The sequence below is a fragment of the Capricornis sumatraensis genome, chromosome 8 (genome assembly GCF_032405125.1).
Source record: "Capricornis sumatraensis isolate serow.1 chromosome 8, serow.2, whole genome shotgun sequence".
Classification (NCBI taxonomy): Eukaryota; Metazoa; Chordata; class Mammalia; order Artiodactyla; family Bovidae; genus Capricornis; species Capricornis sumatraensis.
Window position 1 is genome coordinate 100257780 of NC_091076.1, and position 15606 is coordinate 100273385.

Genomic DNA, 15606 nt, shown 5'->3' on the forward strand with positions numbered 1-15606 from the left:
ACGTGTATGTATACACATATCTATAAATATTTCTACATGTTCCCACAAGTATCCATAATAAGCATGAATTCCTATTGATGTCTCTATTTCTATCACCTCCTCCTGGCCTTTTCCCTGCCCTGTCTATAAACTCCTACTCCAACAGAGAGAAGCGGCTCACAGCATCTACCATCATACACTCAATAGTTCAATCGCAAAGTGCCTGCATGGTGGTTTCAGAGTTAACTGGTTCCAGTGGAAAACAACATTACCAACTACAGTACAGGTCTACGTACCGTGCTTTTACTTTCAGCCTTAGAGACCCACGCATTCACGAAGTCACTTAGGTCAGCACCTTCCCTCACCCCTTTCAGTGAGATGGTCTCAGCTACAAACTGTGGTGCTGGAGAAGACTCTTGAGAGTCCCTTGGACAGCAAGGAGCCCAAACCAGTAAATCCTAAAGGAAATCAACCCTGAATATTCAGTGGAAGGACTGATGCTGAAGCTGAAGCTCTAATACTTTGGCCACCTGATATGAAGGGCTACCTCATTAGAAAAGACTCTAATGTGGAGAAAGATTGAGGGCAGGAGGAGGTGGTGACAGAGGATGAGATGGTAGGATGGCATCATCGACTCAATGGACATGAGTCTGAGCAAACTCCAGGAGATAGTGAAGGACAGGGACGCCTGGCATGCTGCAGTCCACGGGGTCCCGAAGAGTTGGACATGACTTAGTGACTGAACAACAACAACTTGTAATGTAGCTGGATTCTTCTGTCATTCCATCTGGAGATCCCCGTCTCCTAAATGATCCCTTTAAATTTGCATACATTAAGCCTCATATAGTCTCTGGGTTTTAACAAACGTACACTTTCACGTGTCCACCATTACATTACCATACAGAGTAGTTTCACTGCCCTAAAAATCCTCTGTCCTTCAGCTCTTCTTCCCTCTCCCTATCCCCACCCCTACCCTTGGTAATCATTAATCTTTTGCTTTTTTCCAGAATGTCATATAAAAGGAATATACAGTATATAGCCTTTTCACACGGACTTTTTTCAATGTAACATGCATTTATGATTTATCCATGCTTCGTGTGACTTGACAGCTTGTTTTGCTAAATAATATTCCATTGTGTGGATGTTTCAGTTTGTTATCCACTCAGATAGTGAAGGATATCTTGGTTATTCCCAGTTTGGGGCAATTATAAACGAACTTGTTAAAAATATTTGCAAGAAGCTTTTGGTTGGATGTAAGTTTTTAACTGTTGGGTAAATACCTGTCTGCATGCCTTGGTCCAGGCTGCTACGACATAACACGCAGACTGGGTGGCTTAAGAAACAAACATGTATTTCTCACAGTCTGGAAGATGGATGGCCAAGATTGAGGCGCTGGCAGACCTGGCTCTAATGGAAGCTGCTTCCTGACTTGCAAAGACGTCTTCTTGTGTCCTCACTTGGCAGAAAGCAGAGAGTGAGAGTGAGCTCTCAGGCCTCTTCTTAGAAGGGCATGGATCTCATCAGGAGCTCTGCTCTCCTGACCTGTTGTTGTTGTTTAGTTACTAAGTCATGTCCAACTCTTTGTCATCCCTGGAGTGCAGCATGCCAGGCCTTCCTGTCCCTCACCATCTCCCAGAGCTCACCCAAGTTTGTGTCCATTGAATCGATGATGCCATCTAACCATCTTATCCTCTGCCGCCCCTTCTTTTACCTTCAGTCTTGACGTACTCACCCCCACCAAAGGCCCCACCTCCTCACACCATCACACTGGGGGCTAGGATTTCAACATAGGAAATGGCATGGGGTCGGGGCAACATTCATTCAATAGCAGGGCATGACAGCTGGATACTGTAGTCTCTGGGCTGGTCTTGGTCTGAGCCACCACACATTCCCCAGCCACCAGTACTATAGGATTGCAGGCATGATTCCCCCTGGTCTTCTGTTTCTACTGTGCTGACAGCTTTTTAATCAGTAACAAAATAGACTAAATCTGTTGTATTCAAGACACATGTCAAGTGCTTTTCTGTCCCTATCAATTTATTCATAGGATCTTTCTCCTTTATTTATGGAATTAATTTGGATTGATGTGTTTGGTGTTGAACTAGAGAAACCCAGACCATAAGGTCTATTTCTCACTTAAGATCATGATCTTTGTTCATTGGCTCCACCTCGCAGCATGTGGGATCCTAGTTCCCTGACCAGGGGTAGAACCCACTCCCCCTGCAATGGAAGCACAGGTTTTTAACCACCAGACTGCCAGGGAAGCCCCCTATAATTGGGCCGAATATTTTATTTCCAATGTTCTGCACCCACGTTCCTGAGTGAATGGGCCTCTCGTTTTCCCTTCCCATTTGTCTGGTTCAGAGCCAGACACAGTGAGCTGGACGCATCCCACACTCTTCCACTTTCTGGAACATTTTGTCCAAAGCAGGAATTAACTGGTCCCTGGAATCAGGGTGGGACTCAACTCACAAAGCAGCCTGGGCTCCAGACTGGGAGAGAGGAGGGCTTGGACCATCACTTTTTAGTTTATTGCTGTTAGCCCTTCTTTTTGTGATTATATTTTTTTTTCTAAGATTTATCTACTTCATTTAGGTTTTCAATTTTATTAACTTATGAGCGTCCCTAATTCTATTATTTTAAAACCTGTGTTGTGTCTGCGTTTATTCCTCTTTGTGTGTTTTATTCGCAGTGTCGTGCTCTCCCCTTCCTTCTTGCCAGAGTGTTTTCATGTGATTGTTCTTCCAGAGAACCAGCTTAGGGTTTTGTTTATCTCCGCTCTTCCTACTCTCTCCCTCCTCCACTGATCTCTGCCCTTTCCAATTTCTTCTTGTGTGTTCTCCTTCTTGTTTCTTGGGCTTGCCATGAGTTAAACTGCATTTCTGGAAGCCATGCTTGGCTGGAGCAGAGGTGGTCCTGAGTCAGCTGCCCTTCCCACTGCATCCCTCTCTCAATGTCACAGAGATTATTTCCCACAGTCGTGACCGTTGCCCTTTCCTGGGGTTTGTGCGTCCTGCATACTGCAAGACCCTGCACCACACTCTCCTCCACCTCTGCCCTGTACTCCTAGGCAGGTGTCCTGAGCCTCATTTGAGAACACTCCAAGTCTAGCCTTGATTTGACCCCGGGATCCTCAGCTCTTGTCCCAGTTCCCAGGGCACCCCTCCTGGAGGCCTCCCAAGGGAACAGGTTTCAAACTGGCCAGGGTTGGGTCATTCAACCAGACACCTTCTGCCAGCTGAGATGGTGGGGTGTTCTGGCTGGAGGGCCCCTCTGATGTCAGAGGCCCCAGCCCCCACCCTGTCAAGGACTGTGCCATGGAACCTTCCAGGTGTGTGAGGCCCCAGAGGAAGGGGTGTTCTGGAAGTGCCTGTGGTCACCAGCTCACTGGTGGCATCCATAAAGGCTTTGCCCACCTGGGACAGAATCTTGGTCCAGTGACTCACTGCCCAGTCACATAGCACAGCTGGAGATGCAGAGGTTGGCAGGCGAGGGGTCTGGGCTCTACCAGCTGGCCTGTCCACGAGGCACACAGGGTGGCCACAAGAAAGGGGAGACCACCCGAGGCCAGAGAAAAGCCAGCAGCTGCAGCCCATCAGAAAGGGGATTTGAGGGTGACCCCAACTTCCTTCTGTCCAGGCTAAAACCACAGGTGCCTCAGCCGTGTGGGCATCACCCCCTGCCCATAGGCCGCCATTCCTGGAAGCTGGGACAGCATCTACAGCCCTGCCCATCCCCAGGGTGAGGAGGAGAGGGCTCTCGAGGGAGCTGTATGGACAAGTAGGGGCAGGAGCAGGTCTAGACCCCAACTAGAGGACCCTCCCGATCTGCCTACAGGAGACGACAGTGGACAGAGAGTGGTGGGGTCAGGCTCTGGGCCAAGAGTAGAGGTGAGAACTCAGGAGAAAGGCCTCCTGCAGAAGGGGCTACCTCCAGAGACCCTTCTACTCATGCCAGGGCAGAGTTGGGGGCCAAAGGGGTGCTGCCCTTGGACCCCAGAGAGGCTGTAGGGACCTGCTTCCTGTCCAGGAATAGGGCTGGGGACCACTTTGGGGGAACCCTCTTGCATCCACTGACCATGGATGACAGCAGTGCGAGCTCTGGGAAGTACCTGCTCTTTACAGGCCTGCCTGAGCCAAGGTTCCAGGCTGGAAACCAGCTCCCCAGGCTGAAAAGTAAACAGGGAACCACAAAGAGCGGGTGGGAAGCTTGGGCTCAAAGGTCAGTGTTGATTTGCTTTCAGAGCCAGGTTGCTGCCTCAGCGCCTGCAGGCTCTCTGTCTGTCCTGTCCAAGTGCTGAGGACCTGCTGAGGCTGTGTAGCCAAGACCCTGCCCTCCAGAGAGGCTGGGGCGGGGTTGGGGCGCTCCTGAGCTGGGCCTGCTAACACGAAGACGGAAGACATGACCCATACCCAACCTAGGTGACCGGTCACCTCTTGAGTGTGCCCCTCCCCACGCCTCCACAGATCTGAGGCTCAGAACTCCAAATGTCCAGTCCCCTGCCTTACAGAGAGAAGGGCAACACACTTGTGGATGTCCTTGAGCATGCCCCCCACCCCCACCAGAGGCTGGCACAATAGAGCCATCCATCCACCAGGCCTCCTCCAAGCTCCAACCCTCACCTAGCCCAGGTAAAGGACCCACGTGGGGGTCAGTGGGCAGAGATGCTAATCAGGCGCTGGGCTCAGGGAGCTCTCCACCTTGGCCCCTGAGACACTTGGAGCCAGATCATTCTCACTGGGGGGCGGGGGGTGTACACTATGCGCTGTAGGATGTTGAGTGTCCTCCACCCATGAGGTGCCAGTGACCGCCTGATTGTGATAACCCAACACTGCCAAACGCTGCCCCACCACCACCCCATCCCCATGCCAGTTGAGGCCCCTGGTCTCCAGCAGCCCTGCCCAAGAGAGCTTTCTGGAATGATGGAAATACTCTGTTCTATGCTGTCCAATCCAGGCATCACCGAGCACATGGAACATGGCTAGTGAGACCAAGGAACTGGGTCTGTATTTTACCTCATTTTAATGAGTACAGCAAATACCCCTCAGTCCTAGCCCAGCTCTGGCCTTCACCCCAGTCTGGCCTGGGCCTGGGCTGACTGTGGGAGCTTGGTTGGCGGCATGAACTCACTTCCATTTCCTTCCTGGTGTGGGTCAGGGCTGCACACCTCTACCCGATGAGTCATGAGGCTGGCACAGAGCACCCAGAGCCTGGAAGGTTGTTCTGCCCAATCCCAGGGGTCCTTTGTCAGGCCGGGGACCCTGGATGACCCCAGTATTTTGTGGAGTTTTCCTTGGCCAGTGGCTGTGTGCTAGCTGTTTGGGAAACACTCACACATACACACACACACACACACACACACACACACAAGCTGCTGGAAGCCAGAGACCATAGCCCAGTGCCCCGCTATGCCCATCTGGAGCCTGTCTTGGAGCTCCACAGTTCACTTCCCAATGGTGGGTTCGGTCCCCTAGATAGGGATTCACTGGGCAAGTTTGGTTAATTACGTGGGGATGATCATACGAACTGGCGGCAAGGGGTTGTCACAGAACCTGCACCAGGATCTGAGCAGGAGGCTCCTGAGGAGGGCCTGGCCCTGGACTGAGATGGAGAAAGCATCCCTGCTTGGAGGGCACTCTGCTGTCTGAGATGCCCCGGAGGCTGGGAGTCAAGGATGCAGCTGGAGAAGCCAGGCCCAAAGCACAGGCAGAGTGGCTGCACTCTGGGCCTGGTCTGTGGCCCCTGAGGCAGGCCCTGCTGTGGTCCCCACGGTCCCCATGCTACCCTAGAACCATGCCCTAACCCCTGGGTCTCCTCCTGCTTCCAGAGAGAAGCTGTTAGCAGAAAAGACATGCCTTTCAGTAACAGGGAGCAAAGTTCTTAAAGTAAGGGAAGGGGAGAGGCTGAGAGCAGGCTGCATGGTGACCCCAGGGTGATGGAGACAGTCCAGGCTCTGGGCCGCACCCCTGGAGAGTGGGAGCTTGGAGCAGAGAGTGAGAGGGCTGATGTGTAGGCCTACTGTTTAAAGGTCAAAGGTGGTTTCCATCAGCCAAGGTGTGTGTTCCCACGAAGGAAGCACAGCTTCACCTTGGTCTCAGGGATGAGTGAGGAAGTGAGCACTTCTTGTGGGCTGATCTTCCCCTCCCCCTCTACCCTGGGAGCAAAAGGAAGGTTGGTTGTTCTTGTCCTGGTGGCAGTGGAACCCTGGACCCATTATGCCCTCAGCTAGCCCAAGGGGAGCTTTCCTCCCTACTAGGAAGGCCCAGAAGAGCAGCTCTCAGACAGTTCTTCCCAATGCTCAGATGAGGGCCCCAAGAGAGAGTTCCCAGCTCTTGGACTGCACACCAGGCCCCTGGACGGGGAGGGGCCACAGTGAATTGTGTGTGGAAGTGGTACTCCCACCCCTGCCGACCCACAGAGGTCTCTTCATGTGCTCTTCCTTTTGAGAAACCGGCTGCTTCATCTCTCTGGGCCTGTGAATGACTGACAAGCAGAGTCTCCTCCCAGCCGTGATGGGGGATAAGCAAGAAACTCTTGCTTTTTGTCCCTGGGGGCTGAGGTCTGGGGGCTGTTTGTTACTCAGCTTATCCATCCAGGCCTGACTGAGACAGTCTGTACCTATTTGATCTCAAAGTATTCAGGGATGGGGACTGGAAGGTGGCTACCTGGAAGGGGCTGGGAACTTAGGAGCACGCCCCCCTCCCCGACTCAGGCAAGAAACACTGGTTCATTGTGGGGACTCAGGAGAAGGTCGGTCAGAGAGCAGGTGTTGGTGGGTGGCATACCCAGCCCCACAGAGAGCACTGAGGGTCCAGAACTTTGCCCACTTTCCCTGTTCTTCCTCCAGCTCCAGTTCAGTTGCTCAATTGTGTCCAACTCTTTGCGACCCCACGGTCGCACACCCCCCTGCAGCACACCAGGCTTCCCTGTCCATCACCAACTCCCGGAGCTTGCTCAAACTCATGTCCATCGAGTCGGTGATGCCATTCAACCCATCTCATCCTCTGTCATCCCCTCCTCCTCCTGCCCTCAATCTTGCCCAGCATCAGGGTCTTTTCCAATGAGTCAGTTCTTCTCATCAGGTGGCCACAGTATTGGAGCTTCAGCTTCAGCATCAATCCTTCCAATGAATATTCAGGACTGATTTCCTGTAGGATGGACTGATTTGATCTCCTTGCAGTCCAAGGGACTCTCAAGAGTCTTCTCCAACACCACAGTTTGAAAGCATCAGTTCTCCAGCTCCAACCACCAGGGTAAAAAAGCAGACACAGGAGATGAAGGGACTGTCCCCTCCAGTACCCAGAGCTGTAGGCGACCTGGGCCAGCGAGAGACTGGACCTGGGATCTCTGGAAGGCTAACTACCTTGGGGTTGTTGTTTTTTATTTATTTTTGGCTGTGCTGGGTCTCCGTCACTGCTTGGGCCTTTCTCTAGTTGTGGCGAACGAGTGCTACGTTCCAGTTGTGGTGCCCAGGCTTCTTACTGAAGTGGCTTCTCTTCTTGGGGAGCACGGGCTCTAGAGCTTAAGGACTTCAGTAATTGCAGCCTCCAGAGCACAGGCTTAGTAATTGTGGCACATGGGCCTAGTTGCTCAGAGGCCTGCGGGATCTTTCCGGACCAGGGATCAAACACGTGTCTCCTGCATTGGCAGGCAGATTCTTTACCAGGAAAGCCCCCTGGGACTTGGGTTTTGATAAATGAAGAGGCCAGAAACCACGGATCTGCCCAGAAAGCCCATCGGGCCTGGAAAAGCAGTTTTCTCAGAGGAGGCTCGGGACAGTGGGGAGGAAGTCGTAGCTGCTCCTTGCTCTGGCCCCCAGATTCAGGCTGCCCAGCCATTCCTGGCCCTCCCTACTCCTTCCTCTCCCCACATGGGCTCCCCTGCGCTCTGCTGCTGCCCTGGAAGCCATGCAGTATTTTCCATTCATCCATGATGTTCCTTCCCCTTCCTGATGTTAATAAGCACAGTTTTTTTTTCTGCTGTTATTTGAAAGGAAGACACCAACTATTCTTCTCACCAAGACGCTCTACTCCTCACCCTGCACCCCATAACAAGATGAAATCTGTGGAACAATCTTTCCTGTTTCCCCCTCCTGATCACCTATCATGAGACCTGGGGAGGAGCCTATTCCCTGACCCCTTCCCCTCAATTTCAGATCTGGTAGTGCTAGCCTACTGATAGTGGCTTCCCTGGTGGCTAAGTCGGTAGAGTCTGCCTGCAATATGGTAGGCCTGGGTTCAATCCTGGGGTCAAGAAGATCCCCTGGAGAAGGGAAGGGCTACCCACTCCAGTATTCTTGCCTGGAGAATTCCATGGACAGAGGAGCCTGGTGGGCTACAGTCCCTGGGGTCATAAAGAGTCAGACATGACTGAGTGACTAACCTTCACTTTCAGTCTGCTGATAGACTTCTTGGCAGCCTCCTCTATGTATCAAGGATCTTTATTTTTAACACTTACTTCCCCCAGGTCCCCAGATATGACCACTACCTATTTTCCAGCTATATGCCAGCATGCATGTGAGTATATGTATGCAAACCACATGTATGTGCACATGTGTATCTGGGCACACATCTGCATGTATGTCTGTGCACATGTGTGCATGCAGGTACACACGTGAACTCCCAAAGCACACATGCATCCATGATTGTGGTGTGCATATACACACACACCTATGTACAGGTGCACACATGCAGGCACGCACAATGCGTCTGTCTGGGCGGGCATGCATATGTACAGATACGGGGCTGGGGAAGGACAGTTCAGCACAGCTCTCGTGGTTCCTTTACGTCTCCGCCCAGAGATCTGGCTCTGTCTCGTTCTTGTTTACCAGGAGGCCTCTCTGGGCCCCTTTCTGGTTGGGCTCAGGTTGTCAGGTGCCAGCACATGAGTTCTGGGAGTGGTCCAAGCTGTTCAAAGATGCTCTTCCTCCGCCTCTGCAGGTTTCCGGTCACATAAGGAGCCCAATGCCAACCTGACTGTCTTTCCTTTGTCAGCAACCTCTTTCTCAATGAAGCTTTGAAAATCTCTTTACCCGTGGGGTTTAGGAGTTTAACCAGGATGTGGCTGGGTGGGGCCTACCTTGGCCTGCCCGGAACTCGCCGGGGCTAGCATGCCTGCAGCCTTGGATCTTCTGGGGTATGTTCTATTATCTATCCAGTGCTCCTGGTTGCACTGACCACCTGTTGCTTTTGCCCCTCTGGGACTCCATCCACAACTGAGGTCTAAGCCTTTCACCTTTTCTTGTGTGCCTTGCCTCTCCTTACATTTTCCCTCTGTGATATGAGGTGTTCCTTCTACCTGGACATCCAGGTGTTCTTTGATAGCCACTTCTCCTTCAGTTCATTTTTCTAGTTCAGTTACAGGGAGTCCGCTCTGCATGTGAGCACGCTAGTGTGTGTGTGTGTGTGTGTGTGTTCAAATGTGTACACACAGGTTTTCTTCGTCAGAGCAGAGGGGTGGGATGTTCGCACGGCCTCCTCTGGCAGATCTTCCTCTTTGACTCCTGGGCTCGGGTCCTTGTCCCCCTGCATTGTTGCCTCATTGGTGCTGGGTCTGATGGGAGGGGATGCTGGTCTCAGCATCTGTGGTCCCACCAGCGAAGAGGACGAAGCCACCATCGTGTCCTGGACTGGTGGCTGCCCTGGGCTGGCTGCCCTGGGCTGGCCCACTTGCCCCCTTCCTGGCACCATCTCCACGGCAGCTGTGGCCTCATCCACAGTCTCGGTTACAGAGTTAAAACACAAACAAACAAGCAAGACCCGAGCACACAACACAATACTGTTGCAGCTGTGTGAAGCTCTTGGCACCCAAGTGAGGAAAGCAAGAAAGACTGGAGCCATCAGAGTTACAGCGGGCGGGGAAGGTGGGCCGGGCTGTGTGCAGGGGAGGGGTAAGAAAGAGCAGGTGCTGAAGGGGGCAAGCCTTCTAGGATGAAGGGTCCCAAGTCCCCTGGAACCTCCTCTGCCCCTCTTCCCCTCTGTCTCTTTTTCAATCCATGGATTTTTTTTTTAATGTGTTAAATATACATAACATACACTCACCTTTTAAACCACTAAGTGTACAGTTCAGTGGCATTAAGTACAATAAGTACATTCATGCTGTTGTGTAACCATTACCACCGTCCATCTCCAGACTCTTTTTCACCTTCCTAAACTGAGACTTTGTCTCCATTAAACACTAACTTCCCCTCTCCCTCCTCTGGGAACTTCTACTTGACTGTCGCTATGAATTTGCCTGCTCTAGGGACCTCATGTACATGGAATCAGACTGTCCTTGGCCTTTTGTGACTGGCTGATTTCATTCAGTATAATGTCTTCAAGGTTCATCCACGTTAAGCACTTGTTGGAATTTCCTCCCTTTTTAAAGGCTGAATGATATTCTCTTGTATGTACGGGCACACCTCATTTTCCTGTGCTTTGCAGATATTGCATTTTTAACATTTATTTTTATTTTTGGCTGCATTGGGTCTTTGTTGCTTTGTGCAGGCTTTCTCTAGTTGCGGTGAGTGGGGGCTACTCTTCCTTGTAGTGTGTGGGCTTCTCACTGTTGAGAGGCTTCTCTTGTTGCTAAACACAGGCTCTAGGCTCGAGGGCTTCAGTAGCTGCAGCAGGCAGGGTCAGTAGTTGCAGCTTGCAGGTTCTAGAGCGTGGGCTCACTAGCTGTGGCACAGAGGCTTAATTGCCCCACAGCACGTGGAATCCTCCCAGACCAGGCATTGAACCCATGCCCCCGGCATTGGCAGGCAGATTCTTATCCACAGTGCCACCAGGGAAGTCCTGCTTTTTTTTTTTTTTTTTTACAAATTTGAACATTTGTGCTCTGTGTCGAGCAAGTCTATGGACACAATTTTTCAACAGCATTGTTTTAAAATTAAGGTATAGGGACTTTCCTGGCCATCAGTGGTGAAGACCTCGCACTTCCCCTTGCACTTCCAATGCAGAGCATGCTGGTTTCATCTCTGGTCTGCAAACTAAGATCCCACATGCTGTGTGGTGTGGCCAAAAGATAAGTAAAATTTAAAAGAAAATTGGGGTATTTTTAGCCATAATGCTTTTATACAGTTAATAGACTATAGAATAGTGTAAACATAATTTTTACTGAAGTATAGTTGTACAACATTATTATATGCTGCAGGTATACAATACAGTGTTTGACAACTTTTAAAAGTTATACCCCATTTGTAGCTATTATAAAATAAATGGCTATTATTTTACATTATAAAATAGTTGGCTACATCCCCTGTGTTGTGCAATATATCCATATTTCTTACTTTATACATAATAGTTTGTACTTCTTAGTCCCCTACCCCTATGTTTTTCTTCTCCTTTTCCTCTCCCCACTGGTAATCACTAGTTTGTTCTCTATCTCTGTGAGCCTGTTTCTTTTTTGTTATATTCACTAGTTTGTTATATTTTCTAGATTCCACATATAGGTGATATCATACAGTATTTGTCTTTCTCTGTCTAACTTATTTCACTTAGCATAATATCCTCCAAGCCATCCATGTTGTTACAAATGGCAAGATTTAATTCTTTCTTTTTTTTTTTTATTAAGTCGCTCAGTCTTGTGTGACTGTTTGCAATCCCATGGACTGTAGTCTACCAGGCTTCTCTGTCCATGGGATTTTCCAGGCAAGAATACTGGAGTGGGTTACCATTTCCTTCTCCAGGGGATCTTCCTGACCCAGGGATCGAACCTAGGTCTCCTGCATTGCAGGCAGATGCTTTACCCTCTGAGCCACCTATAGTCCATTATACATATATACACATCTTCTTCTTTTTTTCCAGTTTTATTTATTTATTTATTTATTTTACTTTACAATATTGTATTGGTTTTGCCATACATTGACATGAATCCGTCATGGGTGTACATGTGTTCCCCATCCTGAACCCTCCTCCCACCTCCCTCCCCATCCCATCCCTCTGGGTCATCCCAGTGCACCAGCCCCGAGCACCCTGTATCATGCATTGAACCTGGACTGGCGATTCGTTTCACATGTGATAATTTACATGTTTCAATGCCATTCTCCCATATCATCCGGCCCTTGCCCTCTCCCACAGAGTCCAAAAGACTGTTCTGTACATCTGTGTCTCTTTTGCTGTCTCACATACAGGGTTATCATTACCATCTTTCTAAATTCCATATATATGTGTTAGTATACTGTATTGGTGTTTTTCTTTCTGGCTTACTTCACTCTATATAATAGGCTCCAGTTTCATCCACCTCATTAGAACTGACTCAAATGTATTCTTTTTAATGGCTGGGTAATATTCCATTGTATACACATCTTCTTTACCCATTCATCTGTTGATGGACGCTTAGGTTGCTTCCATATCTTGGCCACTGTAAATAATGCTATGAACATTGGGGTCCCTGTATCTTTTTGAATTTGTGTTTTCATATTCTTTATATTCTACACCCAGAAGTGAAATTGCCGGGTCACATGGTAGCTCTATTTTTAGATTTTAGAGAAACTTCCATACCGTTTTCTACAGTGATTGCACCAATTTATATTCCCATCAACAGTGAACCGGGGTTCCCTTTTCTCCACATCCTCACCAACATTTGTTATTTGTATTCTTTTTGATGATAGCCATTCTGACAGGTGTGAGGTGGTATCTTGTTGTGGTTTTGCTTGCATGTCACTGATGATTAGTGATGTTGAACATCTTCTCACTTGGTTGTTGGCCATCTACATTTCCTCTCTGGAAAAAGTGTAAACACAGCTTTCATATGCACTGTTGTTGTTCAGTTGCTAAGTCATGTCTGACTCTTTGCAACCCCATTGACTGCAGGATCCCAGGCTTCCCTGTCCTTCACTATCTCCTGGAGTTTGCTCAAACTCATGACCAATGAGTCAGTGATGCCATATAACCATCTCATCCTGCCCTCAATCTTTCCCAGCATCAGGGTCTTTTCCAATGTGTTGGCTCCTTGCACAAGGTGGTGAAAGTATCGGAGCTCCAGTTTCAGCCCCAGTCCTTCCAATGAATATTCAGGGTTGATTTCCTTCAGGATTGACTGATTGGATCTCCCTGCTGTCCAAGGGACTCTCAAGAGTCTTCTCCAGCACCGTAGTTCAAATGCATCAATTCTTTGGCGCTCAGCCTTCTTCAAATGCACTAGGAAACCCCAAAATTCAGGTGACTGACTTTACTGTGATATTTGTTTTGTTTTGATAGCCTGGACCTGAACCTGAAATATCTCCCAGGTGTCCTGTCTATCTATGCTACATTTTGTTTATCCCTTTATCCATCTTGGGTTGCTTTCATCTTTTGGTTATCCTATCATCTCTTGAATCTCTTGGCATTTGTTAAAATCACAGAGACGTCGAAATTGCAGGTGCCCTGGAAAATCTTGGAATTTTAGTCAGATGGCCTCTCTGGGCCTGTTTCTGCATCTTGTAATGATGTAATGATGATCTCTAAGGGAACAACATGAATCAGCATTCCTATGGTTTGTTGACATGTAGCAGAAAGGAGGAGAATCACTCCTGGGTGCTCCAGTAGGAGCCAGTCAAGGAAGGTGGCCATCAGGTCAGCCTTCCCTCCAGGGTGTGAGCCTGGGCCACAAAACCCCTCCTTGATGACCCTGGGCTTCCCCAAGCTCTGACCAAGGGGAAACCACAGGTGGATACAATTTGCAAATAGCCTTGGCCCCTATGATAGCTTATGGTGAACAAAGTCAGATTTGTGATCTCTGAAGAAGATTTAGCTTCAGGACCAGGGACCAGGCTGATCACTCAAAGACTTTCATGTAGCAGAGTTTTATTAAAGTGAAAAAGGGACAGAGAAAGCTTCTGAGGACAGAAAGTGCTCCCACTCACTAGTCTTACCAAGGCCTTGTATACTTTACCAGACCCACTCCTACAACATACATCTTAACAAGATCAGAACTAACAACAGAAAGGTCTTACCAGACCCACCCCCACAACATATGTCTTAAGATAACAAGATTAGTCAGAAAAACTTGTTAAGGAGAAACATGTTCTTGAGAAAGATACATTGTTATATTGACTAAAACAAAGCAAAGTAGAAAAAAACCTTTTATCTTCATGACCCAGATAACCACCATGGTGTGATTACTGGGCTAGAGCCAGACATCCTGGAATGGGAAGTCAAGTGGGCCTTAAGAAGCATCACTACGAACAAAGCTGGTGGAGGTGATGGAATTCCAGTTGAGCTATTTCAAATCCTAAAGGATGCTGTTAAAGTGCTGCTTTAATATTTCAGCAAATTTGGAAAACTCAGCAGTGGCCACAGGACTGGAAAAGGTCAGTTTTCATTCCAATCCCAAACAAATTCAATGCCAAAGAATGCTCAAACTACCACACAATTGCACTCATCTCACATGCTAGTAAAGTAATGCTCAACATTCTCCAAGCCAGGCTTCAACAGTACATAAACCATGAACTTTCAGATGTTCAAGCTGGATTTAGAAAGGGCAGAGGAACCAGAGATCAAATTGCCGACATCCATTGGGATCATCAAGAAAGCAAGAGAGTTCCAGAAAATTGACTATGCCAAAGCCTTTGACTGTGTGGATCACAACAAACTGTGGAAAATTCTGAAAGAGATGGGAATACCAGACCACCTGACCTGAGCAATTTGTATGCAGGTCAAGAAGCAACAGTTAGAACTGGACGTGGAACAACAGACTGGTTCCAAATCAAGAAAGGAGTACATCAAGGCTATATATTTAAATAACCCTGCTTATTTAACTTATATGCAGAGTACATCATGAGAAACCCTGGGCTGGATGAAGCACAAGCTGAATCAAGATTGCTGGGACAAATATCAATAACCTCAGATATGTAGATGACACCACCCTTATGGCAGAAAGCAAAGAAGAACTAAAGAGCCTCTTGTTGAAGTAAAAGAGAAGAGTGAAAAAGTTGGCTTAAAACTCAACATTCAAAAAACGAAGATCATGGCATCCGGTCCTATCACTTCATGGCAAATAGATAAGGAAACAATGGGAACAGTGACTTTACTTTGGGGGCTCCAAAATCACTGCAGATGGTGACTGCAGCCATGAGATTAAAAGACAGTTGCTCCTTGGAATAAAAACTATGACCAACCTAGATGGCATATTAAAAAACAGAGACATTACTTTGCCAATAAAGGTCCATCTAGTCAAAGCTATAGTTTTTCCAGTAGTCATGTATGGATGTGAGAGTTGGACTGTAAAGAAAGCTGAGGGCCAAAGAATTGATGCTTTTGAACTGTGGTGTTGGAGAAGACTCTTGAGAGTCCCTTGGACAGCAAGGAGATCCAACCAGTCCATCCTAAAGGAAATTTATTGGAAGGACTGATGCTAAAGCTGAAACTCCAATACTTTGGCCACCTGATGCAAAGAACTGACTCATTAGAAAAGACCCTCATGCTGGGCAAGATTGAAGACAGGAGAAGGGGACGACAGAGGATGAGATGGGTTGGATGGCATCACCAATTTGATGGACATGAGTTTGAGCAAGCTCCAGGAGTTGGTGATGGACAGGAAAGCCCGGTGTGCTGCAGTCCATGGGGTCGCAAAGAGTCGGACATGACTGAGCGACTGAACTGAAAACAAAGCAATGTAGAATAAAACATCTGTCTTTTTCTCCTTGAGAGCCCCAGACCCCTTTCT